Below are 19,009 nucleotides of genomic sequence, written 5' to 3'. Positions count from 1 at the left end.
TGATGAGATGGAGATCTTCCAGATGCAGGAACTCTCTGCAGCAGGTGGCAGCCGAAGATGGTTGGAAAGCTGGCTGTGAGATGGACAGTCACGGACCTGAAGAGGTAGTAGCAGGCTCGGAAGGGTCTCTGAGCAGGAGGACAAGCAGGACCAGCAGCGAGCAGGAACCAGCGGGGAGAGGCAGAAGAATAGTCAACAAGCAGGGGTTCAGCAACAGGTATCAGTCCGAGAAAGGTCAAGCAAGCCGGGGTCAGAGCAGGAGAAGGCAGCGGAGTCAAATAGAAGCCGGGTCTGGTATCAGGTAAACTTTCAGGCAGAGTAACAGGTTGCTTCAGGCACTAGCTGCAGACGAACAGCACAGAACATCTGCAGCTGTGCCTTTAAAAAGGGCCACTGGCGCTAATCGCGCTAACGCGCACACGTGCGCGCGCGCGAACGGCGTGCACATGCACGCGCCTGGGGCGCCCGGCGGTGCACGTGCGCGCGCCGACCCGCGGCGCGAGTGCGCATGCGCGAGCGGCGATCGGCTCGCACAGAACGGATGGATCCCTGACATTGCCCCCCCACAAGGGGCAACCTCCGGGTGCCCCTAGCGACTCTCTTTTCCGGATGTGCAGAAAAGAAAGCCTGAATTAATCTATCAGCATGCAGGTTAACAGCAGGTTCCCATGAATTATTCTCTGGGCCATAGCCCTTCCATTTGATCAAGAACTGACCTTGTCCCTGTCGTCTTCTGAAGTCCAAAATGGCCTCCACCTCATACTCCTCATTGCCATTAATCAACACAGGCTCAGGCGGTCTCGTTCCTCTACCGGGAAAGGGATCAGGTACAGCAGGTTTGAGCAAAGATACATGGAAAACTGGGTGTATTTTCATGGAGTCAGGTAAGGACAGTTCATATGACACTTCATTAATCCTCCTCTTAACTGGAAATGGCCCCAAAAATTTGGGTGCCAGTTTCTTGGAGGGACAAGCTAATTTCAAGTTAGAAGTAGAAAGCCATACCTGATCCCCGACTTGAAGAATCAATTCTCCTCTTCTTCTTTGATCGAAGTTCCTCTTACTGTCCGCCTGAGCCTTAGCTATGGCTTCTTGTAGGATCCAGTTGTTGTGATGGAGAAAGGACACCATGTCCTGGACTGCTGGAACATGGGATTCTGAAAGGATATCAGGAAGAAAAGACAGATAAAAACCATAGTTAGCAAAAAACGGGGACTGCCCTGTGGTAGCATGACTGGCGTTGTTATAGGCGAATTCCGCCAGGGGTAAAATGGAAACCCAATCGTCCTGGACAAAGGACGTAAAGCATCGAATGTACTGTTCGAGGGTTTGGTTGGTACGCTCAGTCTGCCCATTGGTCTGGGGGTGATAGGCGGAGGACAGGGCCAGTTCTATTTTCAAGGTCTCACATAGGGCTCTCCAAAAACGAGAAGTGAACTGGACCCCCCTATCTGATACGATATTAGCGGGTACCCCGTGAAGTCTGATTATCTCCCTAATGAAGATATGGGCCGTCTCAGATGCGGAGGGGGTTCCCTTCAAGGGTAGGAAATGGGCCATTTTAGACAAGCGGTCACAAACCACAAAGATGGCTGTACAGTTTTCAGAGGAAGGAAGCTCTACAATAAAATCCATTGTAATCATCCGCCAGGGTCGATCAGGTGCGGGAAGTGGTTTAAGCAGACCCCAGGCACGGTTTCTGGGAACCTTACTTCGATTACACACGGGGCAAGAGTCTACATATTGTTTGCAGAATTCCCTCATGCCTGGCCACCAGAAGGTACGCTGTACAAGCTCCAGTGTTTTGCGGAAACCAAAGTGCCCCGCGAGAGGGTGATCATGAAGGAAACCCAGGATCCTCATTCGGACGTCTTCAGGAACAAAGATTAAATTGTCTTTCCAAAGCAGCCCCTCTCTGGATACCAACGTAATTCCTGGGGGACAGGAGGATATGAGGGAAGCTCCTCTTAACTGGGACAACAGGTCTGGCTGGACGAGCAAAAAGGTGTTGGCAGGAAGGATGGTGTCTGGAGGTGCGATGTCCTTGGAACTATCAAACATGCGAGAAAGCGCATCTGGCTTCACATTTCTTGAACCAGGACGATAGGTAATGTGAAAGCAGAACCGGGAGAAGAAGAGGGCCCAGCGGGCCTGCCGAGGCTTCAGGCGTTTAGTGGTACGGAGGTACTCAAGGTTCTTATGATCAGTGTAAATGAGTACGGGGTGAACCGCCCCCTCCAGTAAATATCTTTACTCCTCCAAAGCAGACTTGGTGGCTAGTAACTCTCGGTCCCCCACGTCATAATACCTCTCAGCAGGAGAAAGTTTTCAAGAAAAGAACCCTACGGGGTGCATCAGGTCATCTTTACCTTGACGCTGGGACACGACCGCCCCCACTGCTACCTCAGAAGCATCGACCTCCAAGATATAGGGTCGAGACGGGTCCGGATGGCTGAGGATGGGAGCAGAAGTAAACAAGTTCTTGAGTCTCTCAAAGGCAGCCTGTGCTTCAGGGCCCCAATAGAAATGTAAGTTTTGCTTAGTGAGCTGGGTGATAGGGGAGATGATGGCCGAGAACCCCTTAATGAATTTTCTATAAAAATTGGCAAAGCCCACAAAGCGCTGAATCCCCTTTTTATCGGTGGGGGCTGGCCACTCAAGAACAGCGGAAACCTTCTGCGGGTCCATTTTGATGCCTGCTGGAGAAATTTCAAGGCCAAGAAATTGAATGTTCTGCTGCTTGAACTTGCATTTTTCGGCTTTGGCGTATAACCCGTGTTGTCGGAGCCAAAGCAGCACCCTGCCAACGTGCTCACGATGCTGTTCCAGAGATCCGGAGAAAATCAGAATGTCATCTAAGTATACAATGACAAAAATGTCCAGGAAATCCCGGAAAACATCATTAATCAGGTGCTGGAAAGTGGCTGGGGCGTTACAGAGCCCGAAGGGCATAACCAGGTACTCGTAGTGCCCAAAACGAGTTCGGAAAGCAGTTTTCCACTCGTCGCCAGCCCGTATACGGACCAGATTATAAGCTCCCCTCAAGTCCAACTTGGTGAAGACGGTAGCCGACCTCAGCTTTTGAAAAAGTTCAGGAATCAACGGTAGAGGATTGTAATTCTGTTCAGCTCCCGGTAATCCACACAGGGCCGAAGTGTCTGATCCTTCTTCGTGACGAAAAATATTCCGGCGCCAGCAGGAGATGTGGAATGGCGAATGAACCCCTTCTTGAGGTTTTCGGAAATGTAGACCTTCAGGGCTTCTTGTTCTTTATCAGACAGGGGGAAGACACGTTCGAACGGAATCTCTGCTCCTGGAAGAAGCTCAATGGGGCAATCATAAGGGCGGTGCGGAGGAAGGGAATCAGCCCCCCGCTTACTGAAAACGTCCAGAAACTTATGATAGGGTTCAGGAACTGACTGACACAAGTCCAGGTCTGGGTCCAGACAGAGGAGCGTTCTGGGCTGAGCAGGAATCCCAGGAAGGCAGTGATCCAGGCAATAGGGGGATAGAAACCTCACTTCCCCGGAGGACCAGTCAATGGAGGGATTATGTGCCTGAAGCCACGGTATGCCTAGGATCACTGGAAACAGCGGTGAAGAGATAACATTGAGTGTTAGCAGTTCTGTGTGCTGGCAGGAGGTGGTAGCTAGTAGTGGAAAGGTCTCCTGGGTGACTTGACCGGATTTGATTTGAGAACCATCGGCCAAGAAGATGGAAAGTCCATGAGATTTTTTCCGAAGAGGTATGGAATGCAAGTCGGTGAAGGCAGAGTCAATGAAGCAACCGCAGGCCCCAGAGTCAAGGATAGCGTTGACGCGGACTGTTCTTTCCTGAAGCTGAAAAGAAAGTAGAAGGGCAATATGGGAAGTGTTGGCAGGCAAGTTTACGGAACTGTTGGACACAGAAGAAAGGCACTTACGTGTCTTAACAGGGCAATTGGTCACGTAATGTCCGGATCCTCCACAATACAGGCATAAGTTCATCTGCCGGCGTCGGGCTCGCTCTTCAGGTGACAGGGTAGGCCGCAGTAGTCCAAGCTGCATGGGCTCCTCAGAAGTTTGAGCAACACTGGCAGGCCCCCCTTGAGGGGAAGGGGTGAAGAAAGGTGCCGGAGTAGGGGTTCTAGCGGTCATCCAGGCTGGTCTTTGGGGTTGAGAGGAGCGTTCGGCCCTACGCTCACGAAGTCTCCGGTCAATCTGAATGGCCAAAGCAATTAGGCCTTCCAAGGAGTCTGGGGTACCAACACGGGCCAGTTCATCCTTAAGACCCTCAGACAGGCCCATACGGAATTGATGTCTCAGTTCCGACTCGTTCCACTGGGTGTCTGCGCTCCAGCGTCTAAAGTCCGAAACATAGTCCTCAGCCATCCTACGGCCTTGCTGGAGCGCAGATAATGCAGATAATGCAGATTCCGCGGTGGCAGTCCGTTGGGGATCGTCATAGAGCTGGGCCATTCCCTCGAAGAAAGAAGAGAGGGTCTGGGTAAGAGAGTTGTCATTTTCCAGAAGGTGATGGGCCCAGGACTGGGGTTCTCCTTGCAGAAGGGAAATAACGAATCCCACTTTAGTTGCTTCTAGGGAAAAGGTCCTGTGCTGAAGGGCGAAATACAACTGGCAGGCGTTGCGGAATGCCCGAAATTTGGAACGGTCCCCTGCAAATCTCTCTGGGATGGGGACCCTTGGTTCAGGTGGAAGCATCATAACGGCAGAGTGGGTAGCTGGCTGAGCAGGAGGAGGCTGAGGTGCTGTGACTGCTGGACCGGAAGCAGATAGATGCTGAACCCGCTCTTCCAACCTGGTGTAACCGTCCTGAAGGGATTTCACGGCCTGGGTGAGAGCCGCAAGGTGCGAGCAGATCTTCTTCATGGTGGAGGCCCCTTCCGCAGACTCAGTCATGGCTGTTCGTACTGTTATGTCTCTGGATGGTGAGTCTGACTTGGTGGAAGGAGACCTCTCTTACGGCTCTGGTTCAAGTCCCTCTGAAGTGGGGAACAGAGGGACGAGAGCACAGCGGGGTAGGAGCGTCTGGCCAGATGCAGCAGCGGACGCTGATGAGATGGAGATCTCCCAGATGCAGGAACTCTCTGCAGCAGGTGGCAGTCGAAGATGGTTGGCAAGCTGGCTGTGAGATGGACAGTCACGGACCTGGAGAGGTAGTAGCAGGCTCGGAAGGGTCTCTGAGCAGGAGGACAAGCAGGACCAGCAGCGAGCAGGAACCAGCGGAGAGAGGCAGAAGAATAGTCAACAAGCAGGGGTTCAGCAACAGGTATCAGTCCGAGAAAGGTCAAGCAAGCCGGGGTCAGAGCAGGAGAAGGCAGCGGAGTCAAACAGAAGCCAGGTCGGGTATCAGGTAAACTTTCAGGCAGAGTAACAGGTTGCTTCAGGCACTAGCTGCAGACGAACAGCACAGAACATCTGCAGCTGTGCCTTTAAAAAGGGCCACTGGCGCCAATCGTGCTAACGCGTACACGTGCGCGCGCGGCACGCGCGCACACAAACGGCGTGCACCCGCGCGCGCACACACGAATGGCGTGCACCCGCGCACGCCTGGGGTGCCCGGCGGTGCGCGTGCATGCGCCGACCCGCAGCACGAGTGCGCATGCGCGAGCGGCGATCCGCTCGCACAGAACGGACGGATCCCTGACACGGTCCAACAGTCACGGTACCTCAGCCTCCTCCTGCTCAACCAGCTACTCACTCTGCTGTTATGATGCTTCCACCTGAACCAAGGGTACCTATCCCGGAGAGGTTTGCAGGGGACCGTTCCAAGTTTCGGGCCTTCCGCAACGCCTGCCAGTTGTATTTCGCCCTTCAGCCCAGAACCTTCTCCCTGGAAGCAACTAAAGTGGGATTCGTCATTTCCCTTCTGCAAGGAGAACCTCAGTCCTGGGCCCATCATCTTCTGGAAAACGATAACTCCCTCACCCAGACCCTCTCTTCTTTCTTCGAAGGAATGGCCCAGCTCTATGACGACCCCCAACGGACTGCCACTGCGGAATCTGCTTTATCTGCGCTCCAGCAAGGCCGTAGAATGGCTGAGGATTATGTTTCGGACTTTAGACGCTGGAGCGCAGACACCCAGTGGAACGAGTCAGCCCTGAGACATCAATTCCGTATGGGTCTGTCTGAGGGCCTTAAAGACGAACTGGCCCGTGTTGGTACCCCTGACTCCCTGGAAGGCCTAATGCTCTGGCCATCCAGATCGACCGGAGGCTTCGTGAGCGAAGGGCCGAACGCTCCTCTCAACCTCATAGACCAGCCTGGATGACCGCAAGAACTCCTACTCCGGCACCTTTCTTCACCTCTTCCCCTCAAGCGGGACCTGCCAGTGTTGCTCAAACCTCTGATGAGCCCATGCAGCTCGGACTACTGCGGCCCACCCTGTCACCTGAAGAGCGAGCCCGGCGCCGGCAGCTGAACCTATGCTTTTATTGTGGCGGATCAGGACATTACGTGACCAACTGCCCTGTTAAGACACGTAAGTGCCTTTCTTCTGTGTCCAACAGTTCCGTAATCTTGCCAGCCAACACCTCCCACATTGCTCTTCTACTTTCATTACAGCTTCAGGAAAGGACAGTCCGCATCAACGTTATCCTTGATTCCGGGGCCTGCAGTTGCTTCATCGACTCTGCCTTCACCGACTTGCATTCCATACTTCTTCGGAGGAAGCCTCATGGACTTTCCATCTTCCTGGCAGACGGTTCTCAAATTAAATCCGGTCAAGTCACCCAGGAGACCTGTCCACTACTAGATACCACCTCTTGCCAGCACACGGAACTACTAACTTTTGATGTTATTTCTTCACCACTGTTTCCGGTGATCCTAGGCATACCGTGGCTTCAGGCCCATAACCCCACCATTGACTGGTCCTCCGGGGAGGTGAAGTTTCTATCCCCCTATTGTCTAGATCACTGCCTTCCTGGAGTTCCTGCCCAGCCCGGAACGCTTTTCTGTCTGGACTCAGACCTGGACTTGTGTCAGTCAGTTCCTGAACCCTATCACGAATTCCTGGACGTTTTCAGTAAGCGGGGGGCTGATTCCCTTCCTCCTCACCGTCCTTATGATTGTCCCATCAAGCTTCTTCCAGGAGCAGAGATCCCGGACGTGTCTTCCCTCTGTCTGAGAAAGAACAAGAAGCCCTGAAGGACTACATTGCGGAAAACCTTAAGAAGGGGTTCATCCGCCATTCCACATCTCCTGCTGGTGCCGGAATATTCTTCGTCACCAAGAAGGATCAGTCACTTCGGCCCTGTGTGGATTACCGGGAGCTGATCAAAATTACGGTTAAAAACCGTTATCCTCTACCCTTGATACCTGAACTTTTTCAGAACCTGAGGACGGCTACTATCTTTACCAAGTTGGACTTGAGGGGAGCTTATAACCTGGTCCGTATACGGGCTGGCGACGAGTGGAAAGCTGCCTTCTGAACTCGTTTTGGGCACTACGAGTACCTGGTTATGCCCTTCGGGCTCTGTAACGCCCCTGCCACCTTCCAGCATCTGATAAATGATGTTTTCCGGGACTTTCTGGACATTTTTGTCATTGTGTACTTGGATGACATCCTGATCTTCTCCGGGTCTCTAGAACAACATCGTGGGCACGTCGGCAGAGTGTTGCTTCGGCTCCGGCAACACGGGTTATACGCCACAGCCGAAAAATGCAAGTTCGAGCAGCGGAGTCAGACAGGAGCCGGGTCGAGTAATCAGGTAAACTTCAGGCGGAAAAAACGGGTTGCTTCAGGTACTAGCTGCAGACGAACAGCACAGAACATCTGCAGCTGTACCTTTAAAAAAGGCCACTGGCGCCAATCGCGTTAGCGCGCACGCGAACGGCTTGCACCCGCGCGCGCCTGAGGCGCCCGGCGGCGCGCGTGCACGCGCCGACCCGCGGCGCGAGTGCGCATGCGCGAGCGGCGATCCGCTCGCATGGAACGGACGGAGCCCTGACAACCAATCTATATCAGCTAAATACAGGCAAGCCAAATGAGGTTGAAGGGAGCAGAGGTGGATGGGAACAGAGGCAGGAAAGAGCCAGTGGGACTCCCTCCTGTGTAGCCAGCTACAAGCACCGACGGGCCGGGTTTCTTGATGTATGGGTTGTACAAGACTTCCTTTGCATGGCATCATAAATGTGGCAAAGTGCCACTTCTGACACATGTGCCTGGGGTTGCCGACCCCCCAGTCTAGGCATACCAAGAATTTTCTATTTTTATTAGGAATTAAAGGAAAAGGAAAGTTTACCCTCTACCCACTCATTTAAGAACTCACCCTTAGACTATAGTAGTCAAACTTGGTAGTACATGTCTTAGAAATGTTAGCATCTTGGCAGCCTTTAGCCCCAGAAATACATGATACTCCTCACTAGGGATGAGCTTCGTGTTCGAGTCGAACATACGTTCGACTCGAACATTGGCTGTTCGTCCGTTTGGCGAAGTCCGAACATTTTGGTCCGTTCGCGTCAAATTCGTGTGGTGCTCACGGCCCACAATGCACTGCGATGGTGCAGTGCATTGCTGGCTCATGATTGGCCAAGCATGCACTGTGACCCCGCATGCTTGGCCAATCGCAGCGCCAGTGTGTACCTTCAACACAGTACACACCGATTTTCGATCTTGCTGTTGTGTAGTGGTTATTGTCTGCGTGCCCTGACCGCAGTATACACCGCTATATTCACCTCACCTATATAGCTAGTGATCTATCTTTTATAATAGAGCTTGCATTCAGTAGTGTTAGGAGATAGTGCGTGCTGTCTGCGTGCTCTGTACCCAGTACATACCGCTATATCCACCTACATAGCTGTTCTCTATTTGAGCCCACTTGCCATCTGCAGGAGTTATTGGAAGTTGTGTGTGCTTCCAGCACAGCACAGTATACATCTGTATATACCCCTTTATCTCTGGTGTTCTATAATAAAGGCATCTGCAGGAGTTAGTGGGTGTTCTGTGTACCTTCAACACAGTACACACCGATCGTTTTCGGACGATTTTTGATCTTGCTGTTGTGTAGTGGTTGTTGTCTGCGTGCCCTGACCGCAGTATACACCGCTATATTCACCTCACCTATATAGCTAGTGATCTATCTTTTATAATAGAGCTTGCAGTCAGTAGTGTTAGGAGATAGTGCGTGCTGTCTGCGTGCTCTGTACCCAGTACATACCGCTATATCCACCTACATAGCTCTTCTCTATTTGAGACCACTTGCCATCTGCAGGAGTTATTGGAAGTTGTGTGTGCCTCCAGCACAGCACAGTATACATCTGTATATACCCCTTTATCTCTGGTGTTCTATAATAAAGGCATCTGCAGGAGTTAGTGGGTGTTGTGTGCCTCTAACACAATATACACTACCCAACTGCTTTTTTACCCAACTCCCTTCAGGCCATTACCATGTCTGGAAGGCCAGCAAGGAGAGGCAGACAGGCGCGAGCCGATAAAAGAGGGCAAGCAGGCTCTGTGTCTAGAGACAACAGTGCTGGTCGTGGACGCGGTGCATTGTCATCAGCACGTGGCCATGGGACACGCTTGTCCTTCTTTTCGGCAGCTGGACATGTTGAACCGCAACATGCCAACGACTTGGTAGAGTTGATGACCAAGCCCTCTTCATCCTCCTCATCCTCTCTCACCCAGTCTCAGGGTACTAGCAAAGCAGCTGCCAACGCATCGTCTTCCCTCCTCTCAATGTCATCATCAGTGACTCCTTCCCTAGACCCACCACGTCCTCCTGAGGAGTCTCCTGAACTCTTTGAGCACAGTGTTGGGTACATGCTCCAGGAGGATGCCCAGTGTTTTGTGGGCTCTGATGATGACACTCAGCTAGAGGAAGGCAGTAGCGTGAGCGCAGAGAGAGGGGATGCTCAAGAAGGACAGCAATCTGGCAGTCATGTTTCACAAGCTGCAGCATACTGCTAGGTTTGCTACAGCGATGAAGAGGGAGGGGATGATGAGGGCACTGACTCCACGTGGGTGCCTGGAAGGAGAGAGGAGGAGGAGGAGGAGGAGGCACATGTCCAACGAGGCAGGATGCCCTCCGGGGGCGAGCTTAGGGGCAGCACACCGACTGAATCACACCGCAGAGCTCCGCCTGTGCAGAGCGCTGCCTCTGCGCGTTATTCTAAAAGTTCTTTGGTGTGGGCCTTTTTTGAGACGAGTGCATCAGATCGCACCGCTGCTATTTGCAACATATGTCTCAAGCGTATCTCACGTGGCCAAAACATCAGCCGCTTGGGCACCACATGCTTGACCAGACATATGTTGACCTGCCATGCAGCTCGTTGGCAAGCGTACCTCAAAGACCCACACCAAAGAACAAAGCGGACCTCTCCTTGCTCCTCATCAGCTGGCATCTCCAACCCCACTAGACCTTCAGTCCTCTCTGAAACCTGCTCTGAGAGGAATGAAGGTGTAGAATTAGGTGTGTCACAGCCAAGTGCTTCCGGGAACTCTGCTAGCGGTACACCCACGTCCGATTATAGCAGGCAAATGTCCCTGCCCCAGCTGCTGGACCGGCGAAAGAAGTTCACTCCCAGCCATCCACATGCCCAGCGGTTGAATGCTAGCTTGGCTAAATTGCTAGCACTTCAACTGCTGCCTTTTCAGTTGGTAGACTCGGCCCCCTTCCGTGAGTTTGCACAATGTGCGGTTCCTCAGTGGCAGGTCCCCAAACGGCATGTGGAAGGCAATGTCCTTGCCTTGCTGGACAGGGCGGTCAGCGGTAAGGTGCATATTACCGCTGACTCATGGTCCAGCAGGCATGGACAGGGACGTTACCTGTCTTTCACGGCCCATTGGGTCACTCTTCTGGCAGCTGGGAAGGATGCAGGACAAGGTGCAGTAGTGTTGGAGGTTGTTCCGCCACCACGCCTCCAAAATGCTACTATTGGTTGTGACACACCTCTCTCCTCCACCCCCTCCTCTTCTTCTTCCTCCATGGCCTCTTCCAGTGCTCTGTCCTCAGAACCAGCGGTGCTCCGTAGGCGTTCCAGGGGCTATGCAAGTACGCAGGCAAAATGATGCCATGCCGTGCTTGCGCTGGTTTGTTTGGGGGACAGGAGCCACATTGGGGCGGATGTTTTGTCAGCTCTGCAGGAGCAGGCCGAGAGGTGGTTGACGCCACGCCAGCTTAAGCCAGGAATGGTGGTTTGCGACAATGGCACCAACCTCCTCTCCGCCCTCCGACAGGGACAACTGACCCATGTGCCCTGTGTAGCTCACGTCCTTAACCTGGTGGTGCAGCGGTTCTTGGGCAGGTACCCCGGCTTACAGGATGTCCTGAAGCAGGCCAGGAAAGTCTGTGTGCATTTCCGCCGATCATTTAATGCCTGTGCTCGGCTGGCTGAGCTCCAAAAGGAGTTGAACCTGCCCAAGAACCGCCTTATATGTGACATGCCCACCAGATGGAACTCAACATTGGCCATGCTGCAGCGGCTGCACACGCAGCAGAGGGACATCAATGAGTACCTGTGCGACTACGGCACCAGGACAGGGTCAGGGGAGCTCGGTTTTTTCTCACCACGCCAGTGGGGCATGATCAGGGATGCATGCACTGTCCTGTCACCGTTTGAGGAGGCCACAAGGATGGTGAGCAGTGACAGTGCATGCATCAGTGACACTGTACCTCTTGTCCACCTCTTGGAGCATACGCTGCATGGAATAATGGACAGGGCACTTGAGGCAGAACAGAGGCAGGAAGAGGAGGACTTCCTTGCCTCTCAAGGCCCCCTTTATCCAGACAGTGTTCCTGCTGTGCCACCCATCACACAGGAAGAGGATGAGGAGGAGGAAGAGGAGGAGGAGGATGATTGTGTCAGCATGGAGGTGGAGGCTGGCACTCAGCATCAGCAGCAGCAGCAGCAGTCTTGTAGGGATGATTTACAGTCCCAAGAAACACGTGGACTTGTACGTGGCTGGGAGGAGGTAGCTGCGGATCATGTTGTCCTTAGTGACCCAGAGGACTCCGGACCGAATGCCTCAGCTAACCTACGCTGCATGGCCTCCCTGATCCTGCAAAGCCTGCAGAAGGATCCTCGTATTCTTCGGATCAAGGAGAGGGACCATTACTGGCTGGCCACTCTCCTTGATCCACGGTACAAGGGTAAGGTTGCCGACCTTATCTTGCCATCGCAGAGGGAGCAGAGGATGAGACATCTCCGGGAGGCCTTGCAGAAAGGTCTGTGCAACGCGTTCCCAGAGACTGGGAGGTTACAAACTCCTGGTCCTGGACAACGTGTTGCTGAGGCATCGGTCAGAAGGAGCGGTGGAGAAGGTGGCCGTCTGACTGATGCTTTCAGACAATTTTTTAGTCCGCAGCCCCAAGGTATGATCGGTTCCAGCACCCATCGCCAGCGTCTGATTTACATGGTGCAGGAATACCTAGGGGCAAGGTCAGACTTGGACACCTTTCCCACCGAAAATCCTCTGGCTTACTGGGTCTTGAGGATGGATCACTGGCCAGAGCTTGCACAGTATGCAATTGAGCTACTGGCCTGTCCTGCATCCAGCGTTCTTTCGGAACGCACCTTCAGTGCTGCTGGTGGCTTTGTTACCGATCACAGGGTGCGCCTGTCCACCGAATCAGGATGAATCAGTCTTGGATCACCCACAGCTACCAAGCACCTGAAGCTGATGTAACAGAATAATTTTTTTTGAAATATCACATCCCTTCAAGACTGCCTATGCTGATGCTGAGTGACTGTCCTGTTATGTTGATTGTCTATCCTCTTCCTCCTCCGCTGATATGTTGGAAGAACATTTCTGGTTCTGGTTGATGCCATCAGCCCAATTTTTCTGCCCCTGTTTAACAGGGGCGTTTAAGTACAATTTTTGATGCAATGCTTTGCAGCAGGGCTTATTCCTGCAATCAAACAAGAGTATATGGGAGAGGTTGCAGTGTGCTGGCACCAGCACCAGTGCCTAAGGCCCAATTTTTCTGCCCCTGTTTAACAGGGGCGTTTAATTACAATTTTTGATGCAATGCTTTGCAGCAGGGCTAATTCCTGCAATAAAACTAGAGTATATGGCAGAGGTTACAGTGTGGTGGCACCAGCACCAGTGCCTAAGGCCCAATTTTTCTGCCCCTGTTTAACAGGGGCGTTTAAGTACAATTTTTGATGCAATGCTTTGCAGCAGGGCTAATTCCTGCAATAAAACTAGAGTATATGGCAGAGGTTGCAGTGTGGTGGCACCAGCACCAGTGCCTAAGGCCCAATTTTTCTGCCCCTGTTTAACAGGGGCGTTTAAGTACAATTTTTGATGCAATGCTTTGCAGCAGGGCTAATTCCTGCAATAAAACTAGAGTATATGGAAGAGGTTGCAGTGTGGTGGCACCAGCAGCAGTGCCTAAGGCCAAATTTTTCTGCCCCTGTTTAACAGGGGCGTTTAAATACAATTTTTGATGCAATGCTTTGCAGCAGGGCTAATTCCTGCAATAAAACTAGAGTATATGGAAGAGGTTGCAGTGTGGTGGCACCAGCAGCAGTGCCTAAGGCCAAATTTTTCTGCCCCTGTTTAACAGGGACATGTAATTACAATTCTTGATATAATATTTCACAGGAGGGCCCCTTCCTGTGCCCACCCAGAGTAACGGTGAGGACTTATAGTGTTGTGGCACCAGCACCACAACCACCAAATGTCAATTTTTCTACCACTGTTCAACAATGGCATGTAATTACAATTCTTGATATAATCGTTCACAGCAGGGCGCTCCAGCGCCCACCAAGAGTCACTTTCAGGGCTTACAATGTTGTGGCAAAACCAACACCTTGTTCCGCCATTTCTGCAGAGCATATAGGGCAGGCCCCTACTTTCAAACATCCAATTTACAAACATCTCCTACTTGCAAACGGAAGGAGACAACAGCAAGTGAGATGAAAAAAGATGGACGACAAAACAAATTATACAGGGGTGATAACCCTTCCCTATGTTTTCCAAAAAGCTTAAAAATAGTTTTTTTGACTGGAGCTACACTTTAAAAATGTACCAGTTGAAAATTACAAACAGATTCAACTTAACACAACAAACCTACACAGTCCCTGTCTTGTTTGCACCGCCTGTATACTGCTGTTCTGAGTATATAGGGCCTGGGGGCCACACGCATTTCCTTTTTTTAATATGGGTACAGGGTTCCCCTTAATATGCGTACAAGACCCAAATAGGCTGGTAATGGGCAGGGAGGGCTACCCATGCCATTTTTCTCAATGATTTTCAACCATATTGCAGGAACCAGATATAACATTAAAACCGCAAGCAGTTTTAAATAGTGTTATTTCCGTTTAATGTCATTTTGTGCAGGGACTGTTCTAAACACGGGAAACACGTGGCACTTCACAGGGATACTACAGACACCCCCCAGGCACCATATTTAAAGGAATATTTCACTTTTTTTTTTCACTTTAATCGTCATTAAAATCAGTGCTCCCGCCAAAACGGCCATTTTTAAAAACATTTTAGGCATTGACCCATGTCCCCTGGGGCAGGAGCCAGGTCCCCAAACCCTTTTTAGGACAGTATCTTGCATATTAGCCGTTAAAATTAGCACTTTTCATTTCGAACGTTCGAGTCCCATAGACTTCAATGGGGTTCTAAAGTTCGTTCGAATTTGGGGTCCGTTCGAAAGTTCTGGTGCGAACCGAACCGGGGGGTGTTCTGCTCATCCCTACTCCTCACTTCATAAGAGATGGTGTCCTATTTCACATGCCTGATGAAGGCCAGTTCAATGGAATATCTCTTTAGATAAAAGATATCCTGGTTATTAATAATTTTTTCGTGCTAACTGACTCTTTTTTAAAAGGGATCTTCTACAGCTTACACACAAGGATCCTATTAGGCAAAGGCCACAAAATGCTATGTGTAAAATTTAATCACCCAAAACAGCCAAGGTTTACTGCAAACAAATAATTAAAAAATATGAACTCTGAATGGCTGATCAAGACATGTAGGTGCCCATTAGTGATGGCCGAACGGTTCGCCCGGCGGTCGTTTCGCGGCGAATTTCCGACTTTCGCCGTCCGCGGGTTCGAACGCCTTTTTCCGTCGTTCGCCCCGGCGGACTTACGTGTTTAATGTATACAAGAACTTTAACCTTTCGTGACACGTTTATCATGTGTTACAGGACAACCAATTGAGACATGACAGCTCATGGACACTTGGACATTCCCCCTAACCTATAAATACACCCGATCCGGTGGCCATTTTACATTCTTTCTTCTGTCACTGTAGGGAAAGGATCCTGTGTGGAGTAGGGACAGAGAAAACGCTAGCTATTTGGTACACAAAAGTTCTTTTCAGGACTGGTATAGGTGTTAGGTCAGCAGCCTGAGTTTCTTTTGTCAGTTTAGATAAAGGGACAGAGCGCTGTATGCTGCTATTTTAGGGACAGCTCAGCCAGATTAGTCTTTCTTCATCATCATCATCATCATCATCATTAGCTGTTACTATCAGGTCCACAAAAGAGCTGTTCCAGCTAATCGTTCCAGCCTACTCTTTTTTGCCAATTTGTATAGGGACAGGCAGGAAGCAGTGTGTCAGGCAGTGAGGATAATTTTAAAGACTTGCTGTTACTATTAGTTCCACAAAGGTTCTTTTCAGGACTGGTATCAGTGGTACGGTAATAGGCTTGTACACGTATAATATTCTTTCTTCCAAATATAGAAAGAATATTATACTTGACTGCTGCCCTTCTGCTGCAGTCTGCTAATCATTCACAACTCACTTGTTCCACAAAGCTCTTTATCAGGACTGGTAACTTGGTCTGTCTAGGGTGCTACGGTACATAGGCTTGGGTGCGGTACAGTCTGCTGTTCTGTAAGGACCGCTATCGGTCCACAATACATAGGGTTGCCGTGCACTACTGCTGACCGCTGCCCTATACTGCAGCAGTCCTTCATTGGTATAGGGACTGACGTACAGTCTGCTAATCACTAACACACAACCTGCTTGGTCCACAAAAGTTCTTATAAGGACTGGTAACTTGGTATAGGGTGCTACGGTACATAGGCCTGAGTGCGTTACAGTCTGCTGTTCTGTAAGGACCGCTATCGGTCCACAATACATAGGGTTGCCGTGCACTACTGCTGACCGCTGCCCTATACTGCAGCAGTCCTTCAGCGGTATAGGGACTGACGCACAGTCTGCTAAACACTAACACACAACCTGCTTGGTCCACAAAAGTTTTTATAAGGACTGGTAACTTGGTATAGGGTGCTACGGTACATAGGCCTGAGTGCAGTACAGTCTGCTGTTCTGTAAGGACCGCTATCGGTCCACAATACATAGGGTTGCCGTGCACTACTGCTGACCGCTGCCCTATACTGCAGCAGTCCTTCATTGGTATAGGGACTGACGTACAGTCTGCTAATCACTAACACACAACCTGCTTGGTCCACAAAAGTTCTTATAAGGACTGGTAACTTGGTATAGGGTGCTACGGTACATAGGCCTGAGTGCGTTACAGTCTGCTGTTCTGTAAGGACCGCTATCGGTCCACAATACATAGGGTTGACGTGCACCACTGCTGACCGCTGCCCTATACTGCAGCAGTCCTTCAGCGGTATAGGGACTGACGTACAGTCTGCTAAACACTAATACACAACCTGCTTGGTCCACAAAAGTTCTTATAAGGACTGGTAACTTGGTATAGGGTGCTACGGTACATAGGCTTGAGTGCGGTACAGTCTGCTGTTCTGTAAGGACCGCTATCGGTCCACAATAGATAGGGTTGACGTGCACCACTGCTGACCGCTGCCCTATACTGCAGCAGTCCTTCAGCGGTATAGGGACTGACGCACAGTCTGCTAAACACTAACACACAACCTGCTTGGTCCACAAAAGTTTTTATAAGGACTGGTAACTTGGTATAGGGTGCTACGGTACATAGGCCTGAGTGCGTTACAGTCTGCTGTTCTGTAAGGACCGCTATCGGTCCACAATACATAGGGTTGCCGTGCACTACTGCTGACCGCTGCCCTATACTGCAGCAGTCCTTCATTGGTATAGGGACTGACGTACAGTCTGCTAATCACTAACACACAACCTGCTTGGTCCACAAAAGTTCTTATAAGGACTGGTAACTTGGTATAGGGTGCTACGGTACATAGGCCTGAGTGCGTTACAGTCTGCTGTTCTGTAAGGACCGCTATCGGTCCACAATACATAGGGTTGCCGTGCACTACTGCTGACCGCTGCCCTATACTGCAGCAGTCCTTCAGCGGTATAGGGACTGACGCACAGTCTGCTAAACACTAACACACAACCTGCTTGGTCCACAAAAGTTCTTATAAGGACTGGTAACTTGGTATAGGGTGCTACGGTACATAGGCCTGAGTGCAGTACAGTCTGCTGTTCTGTAAGGACCGCTATCGGTCCACAATACATAGGGTTGCCGTGCACTACTGCTGACCGCTGCCCTATACTGCAGCAGTCCTTCATTGGTATAGGGACTGACGTACAGTCTGCTAATCACTAACACACAACCTGCTTGTTCCACAAAAGTTCTTATAAGGACTGGTAACTTGGTATAGGGTGCTACGGTACATAGGCTTGAGTGCGGTACAGTCTGCTGTTCTGTAAGGACCGCTATCGGTCCACAATAGATAGGGTTGACGTGCACCACTGCTGACCGCTGCCCTATACTGCAGCAGTCCTTCAGCGGTATAGGGACTGACGTACAGTCTGCTAAACACTAATACACAACCTGCTTGGTCCACAAAAGTTCTTATAAGGACTGGTAACTTGGTATAGGGTGCTACGGTACATAGGCTTGAGTGCGGTACAGTCTGCTGTTCTGTAAGGACCGCTATCGGTCCACAATAGATAGGGTTGACGTGCACCACTGCTGACCGCTGCCCTATACTGCAGCAGTCCTTCAGCGGTATAGGGACTGACGTACAGTCTGCTAAACACTAATACACAACCTGCTTGGTCCACAAAAGTTCTTATAAGGACTGGTAACTTGGTATAGGGTGCTACGGTACATAGGCTTGAGTGCGGTACAGTCTGCTGTTCTGTAAGGACCGCTATAGGTCCACAATAGATAGGGTTGACGTGCACCACTGCTGACCGCTGCCCTATACTGCAGCAGTCCTTCAGCGGTATAGGGACTGACGTACAGTCTGCTAAACACTAATACACAACCTGCTTGGTCCACAAAAGTTCTTATAAGGACTGGTAACTTGGTATAGGGTGCTACGGTACATAGGCCTGAGTGCGTTACAGTCTGCTGTTCTGTAAGGACCGCTATCGGTCCACAATACATAGGGTTGCCGTGCACTACTGCTGACCGCTGCCCTATACTGCAGCAGTCCTTCAGCGGTATAGGGACTGACGCACAGTCTGCTAAACACTAACACACAACCTGCTTGGTCCACAAAAGTTTTTATAAGGACTGGTAACTTGGTATAGGGTGCTACGGTACATAGGCCTGAGTGCAGTACAGTCTGCTGTTCTGTAAGGACCGCTATCGGTCCACAATACATAGGGTTGCCGTGCACTACTGCTGACCGCTGCCCTATACTGCAGCAGTCCTTCATTGGTATAGGGACTGACGTACAGTCTGCTAATCACTAACACACAACCTGCTTGGTCCACAAAAGTTCTTATAAGGACTGGTAACTTGGTATAGGGTGCTACGGTACATAGGCCTGAGTGCGTTACAGTCTGCTGTTCTGTAAGGACCGCTATCGGTCCACAATACATAGGGTTGACGTGCACCACTGCTGACCGCTGCCCTATACTGCAGCAGTCCTTCAGCGGTATAGGGACTGACGTACAGTCTGCTAAACACTAATACACAACCTGCTTGGTCCACAAAAGTTCTTATAAGGACTGGTAACTTGGTATAGGGTGCTACGGTACATAGGCTTGAGTGCGGTACAGTCTGCTGTTCTGTAAGGACCGCTATCGGTCCACAATAGATAGGGTTGACGTGCACCACTGCTGACCGCTGCCCTATACTGCAGCAGTCCTTCAGCGGTATAGGGACTGACGCACAGTCTGCTAAACACTAACACACAACCTG

Source organism: Lithobates pipiens, unplaced genomic scaffold (assembly GCF_037356315.1).
Source record: "Lithobates pipiens isolate NorthernLeopardFrog02 unplaced genomic scaffold, aLitPip1_a1.2 Scaffold_10, whole genome shotgun sequence".
NCBI classification, from domain to species: Eukaryota; Metazoa; Chordata; class Amphibia; order Anura; family Ranidae; genus Lithobates; species Lithobates pipiens.
Note: the sequence above shows the minus strand (reverse complement) of the source record.